The sequence below is a fragment of the Monodelphis domestica genome, chromosome 2 (genome assembly GCF_027887165.1).
Source record: "Monodelphis domestica isolate mMonDom1 chromosome 2, mMonDom1.pri, whole genome shotgun sequence".
Classification (NCBI taxonomy): Eukaryota; Metazoa; Chordata; class Mammalia; order Didelphimorphia; family Didelphidae; genus Monodelphis; species Monodelphis domestica.
This window is the reverse complement of record NC_077228.1, coordinates 8,989,614-9,003,402: the sequence shown is the minus strand read 5'-3', so window position 1 is coordinate 9,003,402 and position 13,789 is coordinate 8,989,614.

Sequence of the window (13,789 nt, the reverse complement as noted above, 5' to 3'; positions counted from 1 at the left end):
TCAGATCTACTTGTCTAGCCCTGATATCTCTGCTGACTTAGAATCTCTCCTCTTGTATTGTCTATTAGAAATACCAAATTGGATGTCCCAGGGGCAGCAAGGTAGCTCAGTGGATAGAGAGCCAGGCCTGGAGATGGGAGGTCCTAGATTCAAATCTGGCCCCAGATACTTCCTAGCTGTGTGACCCTGAGTATGTTACTTAAATGTTAAATATTTAATAATTTAATTTTGAAGTATTTAATATTTAATAAATAATAATTTAAAACCCAGTTGTTCAACTCTTACTGTTCTTCTGCCTTAGAACACAGTATTGATTCTAAGAGAGATGGTAAGGGTTTAAAAAAACTGGACGTTCAAGAGATGTCTTATGCTTGACATGCTTTCCTCCAAAACCTACCTCTCTTCCTGTCTTCCTTATCAGTGCCAAAGGTAGCACCTTCCTCCAAGTTACCCAGGTTCCACCTCACCCCTCACTCTTTTTCACCCTCAAAATCCAATCAGTTGTCACGTCCTGCTGTTTCCACTTTTGTAGCATCTCACAGTCCTTCTCTCCTCTGACACTGCCTCCATTCTGGTGGAGGCCTTTAATGCATCATGCCTGAGCTATGGCATTGGAGCCTATTGGTGGGTCTGCCTGTCTCAAGTCCTTCTCTACTCTAATTCACCCTCCAGTCAGCTGTGAAATTGGTCTCTAAAATGAAAGTCTACCCATGTCACCCCCCCACCCCGTTTCATAACCACCAGTGGCTCCTCATTGCCTCCAGGATCAGCACAAGATGTTCTGTTTGGCTTCCAAAGCCTTACAAAACCTAACCCCCTCCTCCCTGTCTAGTCTTCTCATGCCGTGCTCCTTGACATGCAGTCTTTTTTTAAAGATTATTCATTTATTTGTTTGTTTGTTACATTAAAAATCCCACACATCTCCCTCCCTGCTTCCCCTCCTGGCACCAGAGAAAGATAAAAAGATCTTCTATGTACATGGAAAACTGGGTCTTGCTTATTTCTACTTGTCAGTTCTTTTTTGGAGGTGGACACACACACGCCATTCTTCAAACCTTATTTCTGGTGCTGTACAGAGTGTTCTCTTGGTTCTGCTCAGTTCACCCTTCATGCTTTCATGTGGCTCTTTCCATGGTTTTTTGCCTTCTTGGCGTTTCTTATGGCACAACAGCCTTCCATCCCAATTGTATGCCACGACTGGTTTAGCCAGCCATTCCCCATTTGATGGGCATCCCTTTAACTTCCAGTTCTGTGCCTTCCCACCACCAAGAGAGCTGCTCTGCATATTTTAGGGCATGGAGGTTCTTTCTTTTCTTTTTTCCCTGATCACCTTTGGAAACAGATCAAATAGTGGTAGTGCCGGGTCAGAAGGTCTACACAGTGGGATAACTCTTTGAGGATAATTCCAGATGGCTCTCCAAATGGTTGGGTCAGTTGACACTTCCACCAACAGTGACCCCATTTTCCCCATCATCTCCAACATCTGCCATTTTGCCCTTTTGTTATTTTAGCCCATCTGATAGGTGTGAGATGATCTCTCAGAGTTGTTTTGATTTGCATTGCTCTAATCAATAATGATTTAGAGCTCTTTTTGAGCATCTTTTCATATAGTTATATATAGCTTTATAATTATAAAATCATAATTATAGCTAATTTTAGCAAAGTAGCAGGATATAAAATAGACCCACATAAATCATTAGCATTTCTATATATCACCAACAAAGTCCTGCAAGAAGAGCTAGTAAGACATTATCCATTGAAAATAACCATGGATAGAAGCAAATCCCGAGGGGTATACCTGCCAAAACAAACCCAGGACCTACATGGACATAATTAGAAAATGCTTTATACAAATAAAGTCAGATTTAAATAAATGGCAAAATATTAATTGTTCATGGGTGGGCAGAGACACGAGCTCTCCTCTCCTGTGACTCTGGCTGTTCCTTGAACATGACAGACAATTTCTCTGGCTTTTCTCCATTCCTAGCCTCTTCCCCCTCTTCATCCCCACCTCCTGGCTTTCTTGGCTTTCTTTAAGTCTCAGTCACATTCCCAACTTGTGCAAAAAGGCCTTCCCCAGTCCCTCGATTCTAGTGACTTTCCTCTGAGATTATCTCCAATTGGTCCTGTGTCTAGCTCATTTGTGCTTAGTGTTGTACTTGTAGAATCCTCCCATTAGACTGTAAGCTCCTTGAGAACAGTGACAGTCTTTTTCCTTTCTTTGTATATCTCTGGCACTTAGCACTGTGTATGACACCCAGTAGGTGCTTAATAAAAGCTCATTGACTGACTTGCCTCAAGCCTCAATGGACTTCTTTGTTTCTATCTTCTGGAATCAAATGGAACAAATCTAGAAGTAATAACAGGGAACGTTTACATGTCCCCTTGAGTTTTCTCTTCTTCAGGTGAAATATGACTAGATCACCTGATAGGATAGACTCAAAACCCTTCACTAACCTAGTTGTCTCCCTCTGGACACTCCTCCACTTAGCGATGTCCCTGAAGTCCCTGAAGAGGAGCTCAGAGGGAAACAAAGTACAGTAGACCTAGCATAGCCTTTTCCCTGGAAGCTAGGGTCTCATTGAATTAAGTCTCACTCATCTGGTGAATGTTGATACAGAGGTCCACTAATGCCTCCAGACCTTTTTCAGAACAATCTTTGTTATACTTTTCCTTTCCGTCTTGTAGCAAATTGATGTACACCCAAGTGTAAGATGACTTGGAAATGATTGAATTCATTTTATTAGATCCAGCCTAAAGTGTAGATCCTGACCCTGTGGTTCCCTAGGTTGGATATCTCACCCAGCTTTGTGTGACCTATAAATGCGTGAACCTGTCATCTATGCCTTAATCCATGCCGTTGTTCAAGATGTCAAATGGCATAGGATTAAGCAGAAGTCCCCGGCGTCCCCCCGGACATTTTCATTCCATCTAAACCATAGCCACTCCTCTTTGAACCTGGCTTTCCCACTTATTTCAAATCCAACTGAATGCCATGCCATACCATTCGGACCATTGGAACTTCTCCCCAAGAATAGGGTTAGATCCTCTATTTAAAGCACACTCAGCCCCGTCCTCCTTTCCCCCTTGGCTATTCCCATTTTGGACTTCTTTGACTTCTCCGCCATGCTCTTATACCCAAGTATTCGTTCCCTCTCCTCTCCGCTTTTCAGTTTTCTTTTGTGTGCTGCCTCCATTAGATTGTAAGCTCTTTGAGAGAAAGGATTTTCATTTTTTGCCTTCCTCGCCCTATCACTTTCCACAAATAATAAATGTTTCTTGACTATTGTCTCAATTTTGATTCAAATCTAGTATAACCATCGACACCATTCTTCTAGTCTCATCGTCCTCTCAAAAAAAAAGAAATTATATTATTCTGGCAGGGCCTGTTTTTGATGAAGCCAGACTGGCCCTTTCTCTTTGTGCCTCCCCTGTCTTTATTCTTGTCAGCCATTTGTTTAATGAACCTCCTGATAAAGGAAGTTAAATTCACTGGCCTCCTTCTTCTTTTCTCTTCTTTTAAAAAAATGTTTGCTTTCATTTTAGAATCAATACTAAATATGGATTCCAAGACAGAAAAACAGAAAAGGCTAAGTAGGCGGGGTTAAGTGGCTTACCCAAAGTCACACAGCTAGGAAGTGCCTGTGGTCAAATTTGAACCCAGGACCTCCCATTTCTAGTCCAGCTTTCTCTGCACTAAGCCACTTAACCACTCCCATCTTCTTTTCTTAAAATCAGGACATTTCCCCTTTCTCTCTCTAGTTTCTGATTCTTTACCCGTTTTCCAGTATCACCAAGGGAAGCTTGCAGGTCATGTCTGCCATCTTTTAAGGGATGAAAGGATGCTCTTCTTATGAGGCACATGACTCGAGGTCATGAAGGGCAACTTGGTGCTTCTTTATTATCTCCTTACTTCTCTTGGATAACAAGTCTCTGTTAGCTGGCTTTTGTTCTGTCATTTCCCATGCACATGTCATTTTCCTTGGCAGAGAAGAGAAACACAATGAGCATTGAGCAGTTAGTTCTGTCTTCCCTCCATTGTCAGGTCTCATGGTCTCATCCACCTCAAGTAAAGCTTCTTTCACTTCTTTAATCTGCCTTTTGGGTTGGCTATCGCTAAAAATAAATAAATAGAAACCCTCTTTCTGTTGTTCTCAGTTTCCTTGGCTAACATGAGCTCGCTCTGAACTTCCACTTCCTGGCGCCATTTTTAGAGAACTGTGAACATCCTCATAGTCATCTTCTGCTACCTTGCCTTGCTTTCGTCTTCTAGACGTTTCCTTTTAAAATCTTCATTGATTGGCGACTTTCCTGTTCATTCCCATCAGTCTCTTCAGAAAAATCCCATGTTTCCTCCTCCCTGGAATTTCTTTTTTGTGTGTTCATAATCCCAGTCTGGGGCAGCCTATCTTTCCTCAGAACCCTTTCGAATTCTCTTTTACCAATCTAGGTTGGATGGCAGACAGATTGTGCTCAGATTTCCTCTCCCTGCCACAAAATGTTAGGATGTAGAGTTCACATAATTTCCACTAGAGCCATCTCCCGTTGGCAAGACTCAGATCCATAACAGAATTTCTCCTTGTTGGCTCCTCTACCTTTTGAAGGATGTTTAATTTTTACTAAAGTGAGTTGAGAAGTTTGTTTTTGACACAAAGAGCTCCAGTAGACGTCTGGAGAACTGAAGTCATCCAGCCCTGTTATCCCATGTCTCCTTGCCAGGCTTGTGATCTATTTTTCAAACTCATCCACATCCTCTTTCTGTCCAAGTGGTCTGTACCCTATATTTGAAGCATGAGTCCAGAATTCAAATTCCATTCTTAGATACCACCTCCTTTGCCAGTTGTTCACTTCCCAGATTAATTTTTCTCATCTGCAATCCTTGCCTTCAATCAACAACTGGGAGGAAAACACACGGTATATTCTTGTGGTCTTCATTTTCTTGTTGAAAATTTCACAATTACTGGCAATACAGTTTAGGTTCCTTCTGAAAATCTCCTTTGGGTTCATGTAAATCACCAGAAGCAGGTCAGAGAAGTCTTGGGAGGTTCCTAATTGTGTCTTTACTATATTTCCCAGGATGATCCAGACCTCTCTACTGTTCCCAGATTGACAAAGAGCTACCTTAATAACACTAAGCAGGAAAGTATCAAGTGATCTTCTCTTCTTTCTTTGAGGTTTACTGGATTATCCCTCTCCCACATTTTCCATGGCTTTACGCTAGCCTTCAGAGGAGAGCAGCATCTTCCTTCTTCTTGGAGCATCCAGTTCTCTCCTCTTCAGGAGCTGCTTATTATCTATTCTTGAGTTCTGATTGTAATCAATTCTTTCTTTTCCTTTCTCTTCTGCTGAATACTTCCATTCTTCTGCCTCTCCCCTAGGGTTATCACCACTCCTAGACCCACTTTTTTGCCCACTGATGACTCATTTCGGTTTCCTTTGGAAACTCCTCATTTTCTCTGATAGCCTGCTCTGTGGAGGAAGATTCTCGGGGCTCTTTCACTTTCTCCTCCAGAAGGGACATCAGCCCCAAGTAGAAACTACCAGAATCATCTGACTACAACAGAAAGATAACACTGCTTACTCTATCCTCAAAAAGTCCCCTGGTCATCCCGTGGTAGAGTCAGGGATCCTAACTTCCTCCTGCCCTGTATCTTTTGCCATTTTATCACAACCAAGTAAAAGGGTGATGTGAGGACCCACTGAGAAATGGCCTTCCAGAATCTCCCCCATTTCTCCATAGATCTAGAAATGCTTTGATAGTCTTTTGAATCGGTGATTTCCTCAAAGTCAATATTCTTTCCTGTGGAGCAAACTGTAGCCCAGTGTATGCTCTTAATAAATGAGAGTTGACTTCCTGTCCTATGTGACTTATTCAGGTCTTCCTGTGAATCTTCTACAAGTGGGCACTCCCAAGGTTTCCTAGCATAGTTCTCCTGACATTATGTGGATGCCTTTGGGTTACAAAGTCTCTCCCTAGCCTTGCACTCAAGACATGACTGACCTACTTTCTTTTCTGGTTATCAGATATCTAAGATAATATCCTTCATGCTACTTCTTTTGTTCGTTCTTTATTGGAAATATATCACAATCTACTCACATCTGTTTACAACCTTCCATTGCTGTTAGGGTGACCTGCAATTTTAATTCTTTGGACAATAGTATTTCAAGGCCCATGAACAACCCAGCATTGCTGGATGAATATGATTTTAAAAATGTTTCAGGGGCAACCATGAGGTCACTAAAAACACCTATTAGGACCAGTTTTTTGGCTTGTTCGCCCTACTGCACGTCATAGCCTGGGGAACAGACCTTCCTCAGGCAATCAGAACAATGTTTTCTGTAGTCAGGAACATCTAGAGAACCTCACCCATCTATAAGGAATTTCTCAGGGCCATGTTCTGCACATCATCCAGGAGAATATACAGGAAGATTTGACTAAGAATTAGTCAGAAGAGAAGGTGTAGAGAGTAGCAGAGTTTTTTCATGATTGGTATCAGGGATGGAAAGATTGAATTGGGTAACAAACTACCAAATGACCATGTGACTAGCATTTACTGCTAAATCTAGCATTCACTTCTAAGACCTATGATTTCATTGGTGTGAGGAGCTCCTGGAAAAGATCTCCTCTCCATACAGATCATTTAGATCTACTCTACTGTAAAGATTTATAATCTTAGAGAATTGTTCATGGGATTGCGAGATGTAGGGATTTATCCAAAGTCAAATAGTCTGAATGTAGAAGTGGGATTTGAACCCAGGTTTCCATAATTCTGAGCCTAGCTCTCTCACCACTATAATTCACTGCTGCCTCCCTTGATCACCTACTCAATTAATCCAACCACACTGTGCTCACCATCCAACGAGTGAGTACTATTGTTCCATGGGCTTGGAATGCCCTTTCCTTCATCTCCACCAGACTTAGTCTGGTTTATCCTTCAAGGTCCAGCTCAAATTTCACCTCTTCCAGGAAGTCTTCCTTGATTCCCTCACAACATGTCCTGGAGGCAGAGATGCTGTCCCCTCACTTATGTGTTCTTGGGACACAATCATTCATTAAATGCTTGCTGGGGACTGGACACTATGCTAAGTGCTAAGGAATAGAAAGATAGAGATGGAGAATATTGTTTGTGGGACAGGCAAGAGATCGGTTTCATTGGATGATAGAGTATGCATTGGGAAGCAAGAAGTAAGAAGACTGGAAAGGAGAAAGGGAGATGGGCTTTGAATGTCAAACAGAGCATTTTATATTTGACCCTGAAATTATGGAGTTTATTGAGTAGAGGGTGACAAGATCACATCTACACTTAAGTGATTGAATAGAAGATGGATTAGAATGTGGAAAGACCAGGCAGGGACACCGTCTTCCCTAGCAGCTATTACAGGAGTCTAGGTGTGAGGCGATAAGAGCCTGTACCAGGGTGTGGCACTGTCAGGAGATGGGGCTTTTTGGAGAGATGCTACAAAGGTGAAATTGACAAGAGATGGTCCAGAGGTGAAATTAACAGGAAATGGTCCAGGGGTGAAATTGTGGTGTTTTTTTTTAAACCCTTACCTTCCATCTTAGAATTGATACTGTTGATTGGTTCCAAAGCAAAAGAATAAGAACAATGGATGCTGGGTAATTTACTCAGTTTTGAATCTAGAACTTCCTGTCTCTAGGTTTGGTTCTCAATCCACTGAGTCACTTAGCTACCCTCCCAACCCCACTCCCACCCCCAAAGGTGAAATGGACAAGAGATGATCCAGAAGTGAAATAGACAAGAGATGGTCCAGAGGAGAAATTGGCAAGAGATGATCCAGAGATAAAATGGACTAAGAGTTGGTTCAGAGGTGAAAATGACAAGAGTTGGTCCAGAAGTGAAATTGATAAGAGATATTGAAGAGGAGAGATTGGTAAGAGATGTCCCACAGGCCTTGTCAACAGCTGGGATGTGTGGGTGAGAGATAATGAGAAATTCAGGATGGCTTCTCTTTGGTGAGCCTGGAGGACTGGGAGGAGAGTATGGCCCTTTGCAATAATGGGGGAGCAAGGAGGGATGGGATAGGGAGTTTGGGGGTGGGGGAGAGAATTGGCACACTGAGTTTCAGAAGTCTACAGTTTGAAATGTCTGAAGGGCAGTTGGAGGTCAGCAGAGAGGCTGGGGCAGAATAAGTAGATCTGACATTAAATCCAGGAGGTGAAGGAGGGAGAGGATCATACCTGATTTATCTCTGGAGCCTTGCAACTTTAAATATGTAGCAGTCACAGCTTTACTAAGAACAGTCATGTTGCTCTTAGTGTGCCATACGTGTTTAATAAATGTTTGCTAGATTGAATTTAAGTAGATGAAATAAGAAGTAAAGTAGTATATCTGGGAACCAGCACCAGTCTTGAGACCAGGAAGCCCTGAGTTCAAGTGCTGCCTCAGACACACTCTGTGTCATATCACCTGTATGACTCCAGGAAAGTCACTTAATCTCCTAAAGCTCCTGGAGGAGGTTGGGACCTGCATTTTCAGAGGGATGTCTCTAATGTGGGAGTTCTTTAGATCGGTGAACTCCAAGATTCATTCCTTTTCCTGAAATGACAGAATGATCCATGGGGCTTAATGGAAATTAGGCTGACCTCTGACATCAGACAAGCAAGGTAGTGTTCCAGAAAGAGTTTAGAATTTGAGGTTAGAAAAGATCTGGGTCCAGATACTATTTTAAACCCTTCTTACCAGTGTTGCTTTTAAAAAAAAAAAACCAACTCTTCCCTTCTATCTTAGAATCAGATCTAAGAATTGGTTTCAAGGTAAAGAACAGTAAAGGGTGAGCAATGGGAGTTAAGTGACTTGCCCTGGGTCACACAGCTAGGAAATGTCAGAGGTCAGATTTGAACCCAGGATATCTGCTCTCCAGACCTAGCTCTCTATTCACAGAGCCACCTACCTATCCTGTGTCACTTTAGTCTCTTCATGCCTCAGTTTCCTCATCTATAAAATGGGAGGTGAATTAGTATCTGCAGTGCCAGAATCAGAGAATCATGGCATCTCATAATGAGAGGGACCTCAAAAGTCATTTCATATAATCCCCTCATTTTACAGTTGAGGAAACTGAGGCTTGGGAAGGTGAAGTAACTAATCCATTTTGGTCTAACTCGAGTTCTGTCACATATGACCAAATGTGAAAGAGTTAGTTGGCACATGACTCTGGGTGTCTAGGAAAATCCATCTTTGACACTGTCAGTGTGACCAGGGGCACAGTCATCTCTCTGAGCCTCAGTTTGCCCATTAGTTAGATGGGGGAAAGTAATGTCTGTGGCTCCTTTCTTTGGGCATTTTCTCTGGCTGTCCTCCATGCCTGGTAGGCTCTCCTCCTTCATCTCTGCCTCCTGCCTTCTCCAGTTGCCTTCAAGCTAAACCCCTACCTCCCACAGGAAGCCTTTCCCAGTCCCCCTTCATGCAAGCACCTTCCCTCTAGTGATTATCTCCCATTTATCGGGCTTGCTGGTCCGCATGCTGAGTCTCCCATGAGACAATGAACTCCCTTAGATCGGGGACTGCCGTTTGCCTTTCCTTGTGTCCCACCCTGCTCACCGCAGCCTGCTGGGCAACTAGTAGGCATTTAATAAATGATTATTGACTGACTGGGTTCTAAGGGTCAAATGACATAATGTGCTTCTAGAGCTGGAGTTCATTTCTTTCTCCTGGCTTCCCTGCAGTCTCAGCTAAGTCCCAGCTTCTGTAGGGGACTCCCTCCTGGCCTTCGGAATCTCAAGGATTCCCTCTGAGATTGCCTCCCACTTATCGTGTGTGTGTGTGTGTGTGTGCACACGTGTGCACGCGTGTGCAAGGGTGTAAACACTCCTGTGAATAAAGGAAGGTCCAATTGTCCATGGATATTTTCAGATTGTTCTCCACCCCTCCCCACAAGCCTGAGCTTTTCCACAAAAGCAGAGACTGTAGTTTGCCTTTCTTAATTTTATTTTTGATGCTTATTTCAATGCATGGCACCAAATCGGTGCCTAATTAATGCTTGATGACTTGATTTTTTACAATAGACTTTGACAATTGCATTTCAATAGAATTCGTTTTCTTTGTCATCAGACTGTTTTCTTTTCTGTTTTTACAGCCAGGGCTCTAAGTCCAGAAGAGCCTGCCCAGGGACTCTAGACACCCAGAGGAAAGATGAAGAACCCTTGGTCTAGAGTTTAATGGGACTTAAGCTGGTAGTATAAAGAGAGATCTCTTTACTAGACACTTTACAGATTTCCAAAGAACTTTCCCCAGAACAGCCCTGTGAGGTCAGTCGTGCAAGTATTGCCCATTTTACAGATGGGGAAACTGAGGAAGAGAATGGATCTGAAGACCAGGGGCCTTGCTGTTTATTACCCATGTGACCTTAGGCAAAAGGCACTTAATATCTAGCAGCAGTTAGAGCTCTGGGTCTAGAGTGGAGAAGATCTGGTCTCATGTCTGCCTCAGTTTCCTCACCTATCCAATGGGGAGAATAATGGCACCTGCCTTCCAGGGTTGTGAGGATCAACTGAGGTGATATTCATTTTTCTTTGTTTTTTAGAAGCACCAAGTGCCCTGCTTGGCACAGAGTAGGTGTTATCCAAATGCTTGTGGTCTTCTTTCTTCCTTCCCTTCCCCTTCCCTGGACCTCAGTTTCCTTATCTGTAAAAGAAGGGGCTAGAAGATGCTCTCTAGCTTTAAATCTATGTCGCTATGAAAAAACAAAGTGATTTGCCGTGGGGAACAAAACTAGCAGCCCTCAGTCAGTCCTCTCTGTGGTCAGGCAGCTGTTCCACCAGAGCTGTCCTGATCTGTGCCCTCCATGTTCTGCCAGTTTCCCAGAATCCCCAGAAAACAGCAGTGCCCTTGGTGGAGAGATAAGGGCTCCTCGCCACGTTAGGTGGTGCGCATGTGCTGGAGACACGCACTAGAGCACGGCATCGCAGAGAAGCGCCAGACCCTTCTCTGCCCCCAAGAGGCGTCCTGTCTGGTTCCCACCTGCTCTTGGGAGCCCAGTGGGTCAAGGATGGCTCCAGGCAAGTTCTCTCAACAAATCAGTAAATGCAACAATTTTATTAGGTTTGTAGCAAAAGGCTTGCTTTTTATTAGCTGTCGTCTGCTTCCTACTTGCCTCGCTTCTGGACAAAATGTTCCCAGCTCTTGGCCCGGCCTTGGGAGAAGGTCTTCCTCCCCACCTTGGGGTGCCATGCAAGGCCAGGCATGCAAAGTCATTCTTGGGATTCAGTTGTCTCCTTCCTTTGGTTCCCACCAAGGCCCCTTCCCTTCAGATAATATTGGATTCAGAGCCAGGAAAACCTTATTTCCCATCTTCCCTCAGACGCACATTAGCTTGGTGACTGGCCAAATCGCTTTACTTCTCTTCCCCCTCAGTTTTTCCATCTGTGGAATGGAGAGAACAAGAGCATTTGCCCCTGGTTTGTTGTGAGAATCAAATGAGATATTTGGAAAGTGCTTCGTGAGCTGTTACTGCTATTACTCTGAATTATCACTAATAGTCTTGAGTTCAAAAACAATAGCTGTTATTTTTATTTTAGAATCCAACCACAGGGGTAGGTAGGTAGTTCAGTGGATAGAGCTCCAGGCCTGGAGATGGGAGGTCCTGGATTCAAATCCGACCTCAGCCACTTCCTAGCTATGTGACCCTGGGCAAGTCACTTAACTCCCATGGCCGAGTCCTTACTGCCCTTCTGCCTTGGAAACAATGCACAGTCTTGATTCTAAGATAGAAGAAAAGGGTTTAAAAAAAGAAAACAACAGCAGCCATTTGAGCTATACTTTCTAATATTTCTAAGGGTGATGACTGGCTATTTGTCTCATACTGAGCAGCCTCATTTATAGTCTTAACAAGCTGTCTTTGTGGAAACAAAATGTTTTCCCAAGAGTGTCTTTCATAGACTCTCTGCTCCCACCAAACTAGCCTTGCTCTCCCCTTACTTAAACTCTCTGGACTTCCCCTGCTCTCTAATGGCCCATTCCTCCTCCTGGGGCTTTTCCCCCACCCCACACGCCTGCCTCCTTCTCTTCCTGCCTCCCACACCATCCTCTGCCTGGAATCTCTTCTCTTTGGCACCTCAGAGAACAGTCCCCCATGGAGCCTTGGTTCAGGCGCTTCCCACTGCCCAGCCCGCCTCAGTCTCTCCCTCGTCAGTTTACTCGAGCAATCCATGATGGCGGCTTGTCGTATGCCTCTGAGGAGATGCCGCTCCTTGCGGGCAGGGCCTGGCCTGGATTGCCGTGGCATTCCCAAAGCTTTGCAGCCCATCATTTGGGAGAAGACATTTCCTCACAGGTGCTGGTAGGAGATCGAAAGAGCCCAGGCCAGAGCGCCACAGTGGAGTGCCGAAGGCTAAAGTGGGCTGCTTTGGCATGGGAGCCATTGTGGGGGGCAAAGCTGGTGGCAGCCCCTCACCACCAAGAGAGCTGCTCGAACTCTGTTGGATACGGAGCTCCTCTTCCTTTTTGCCCCGATCCCCCTAGGAAGCGTGGCACGGCTGGGGCAAAGCAGACATGGTTTTATAGCTCTGGGCTTCGTTCCAGATTGCCCGAGCTCCGTAGGGGGAAGGCCGGCCAGGTGTGGGAGCAGACTGGCACCCACATGGTGAGTGAGGCCCAAGGGGAGAACCAGCCTGGCTCAGAAATGGAGAGGTCAAAGCTTTTGGCCTGGTCAGTATCGAGATTGGACCAGGAGCGGCCTCTGGCTTTCCTGCCTGGGCAAGACAAGGGCAGCAGCAGCAGCAGCAGCAGCAGCAGCAACAACAGACAATCACATAGAAGTAGATGGAGTATTTTCCAAATTTCAAGCCGTTCCTTTTTGTAAGTAATGAAATAGAAAGACTGTCGTCTTAGCAGCCCTAAAGCACTGTGCATTTTAATCACATTCTACTCTGGAAATCCAATGGCACAACTTTTTGCAAAGCACAGCTTCATTTGGGAAAAAAAAAGCACTGAACACATTTCCTGGCACATAGTGGATGCTAAATGCTTAGATTCTCTGTATCTCTCTTTCTCTCTGTCTCTCTCTCTTTCTCTGACTCTGTCTCTCTCTCTTTCTGTCTCTCTCTGTATCTCTGTCTCTGTCTCTCTTTCTGTCTCTGTCTGTCTCTGTTTCTTTCTCTCTCTGTCTCTCTCTCTGTCTCTCCCTCTCTGTCTCTCTCTCTGTGTCTGTCTCTCTTTGTCTCTCTCTGTCTCTGTCTCTCTCTGTCTCTTTCTGTCTCTCTCTGTATCTCTGTCTCTGTCTCTCTCTCTCTGTCTCTCCCTCTCTGTCTCTCTCTCTGTGTCTGTCTCTCTTTGTCTCTCTCTGTCTCTGTCTCTCTCTGTCTCTGTCTCTTTCTGTCTCTCTCTGTATCTCTGTCTCTGTCTCTCTTTCTGTCTCTCTGTCTGTCTCTCTGTTTCTTTCTCTCTCTGTCTCTCCCTCTCTGTCTCCCTCTCTCTGCCCCCCCCCGTCTCTGTCTGTCTGTCTGTCTGTCTCTCTTTCTCCCTCTGGCTCTCTCTCCCCCTTCTTCTTTCCCAGACTAAGGAGGAGCCTCAACACTGCTAAAACAAGAGAAGAAACATGCCCACCTGGTGTTTTCCATCCATGAACAACATTTAGGAACCACATCCTCTGGGAGTGGATGGGCCGCCCCAAATCAAGAAGACGCCTGGACGAGGTGTCCAGCCTAGACTGCTGCACACTGGCTAGGAGCCGGCGGACCCTCTCTGTGAGACCCGTCCCAGGCACCCTGAAGACTCTCTGAGAAGTTGCAGGTGAGACGCCCCCGCATGGAGGGAGTCACATCAGAGGAGAT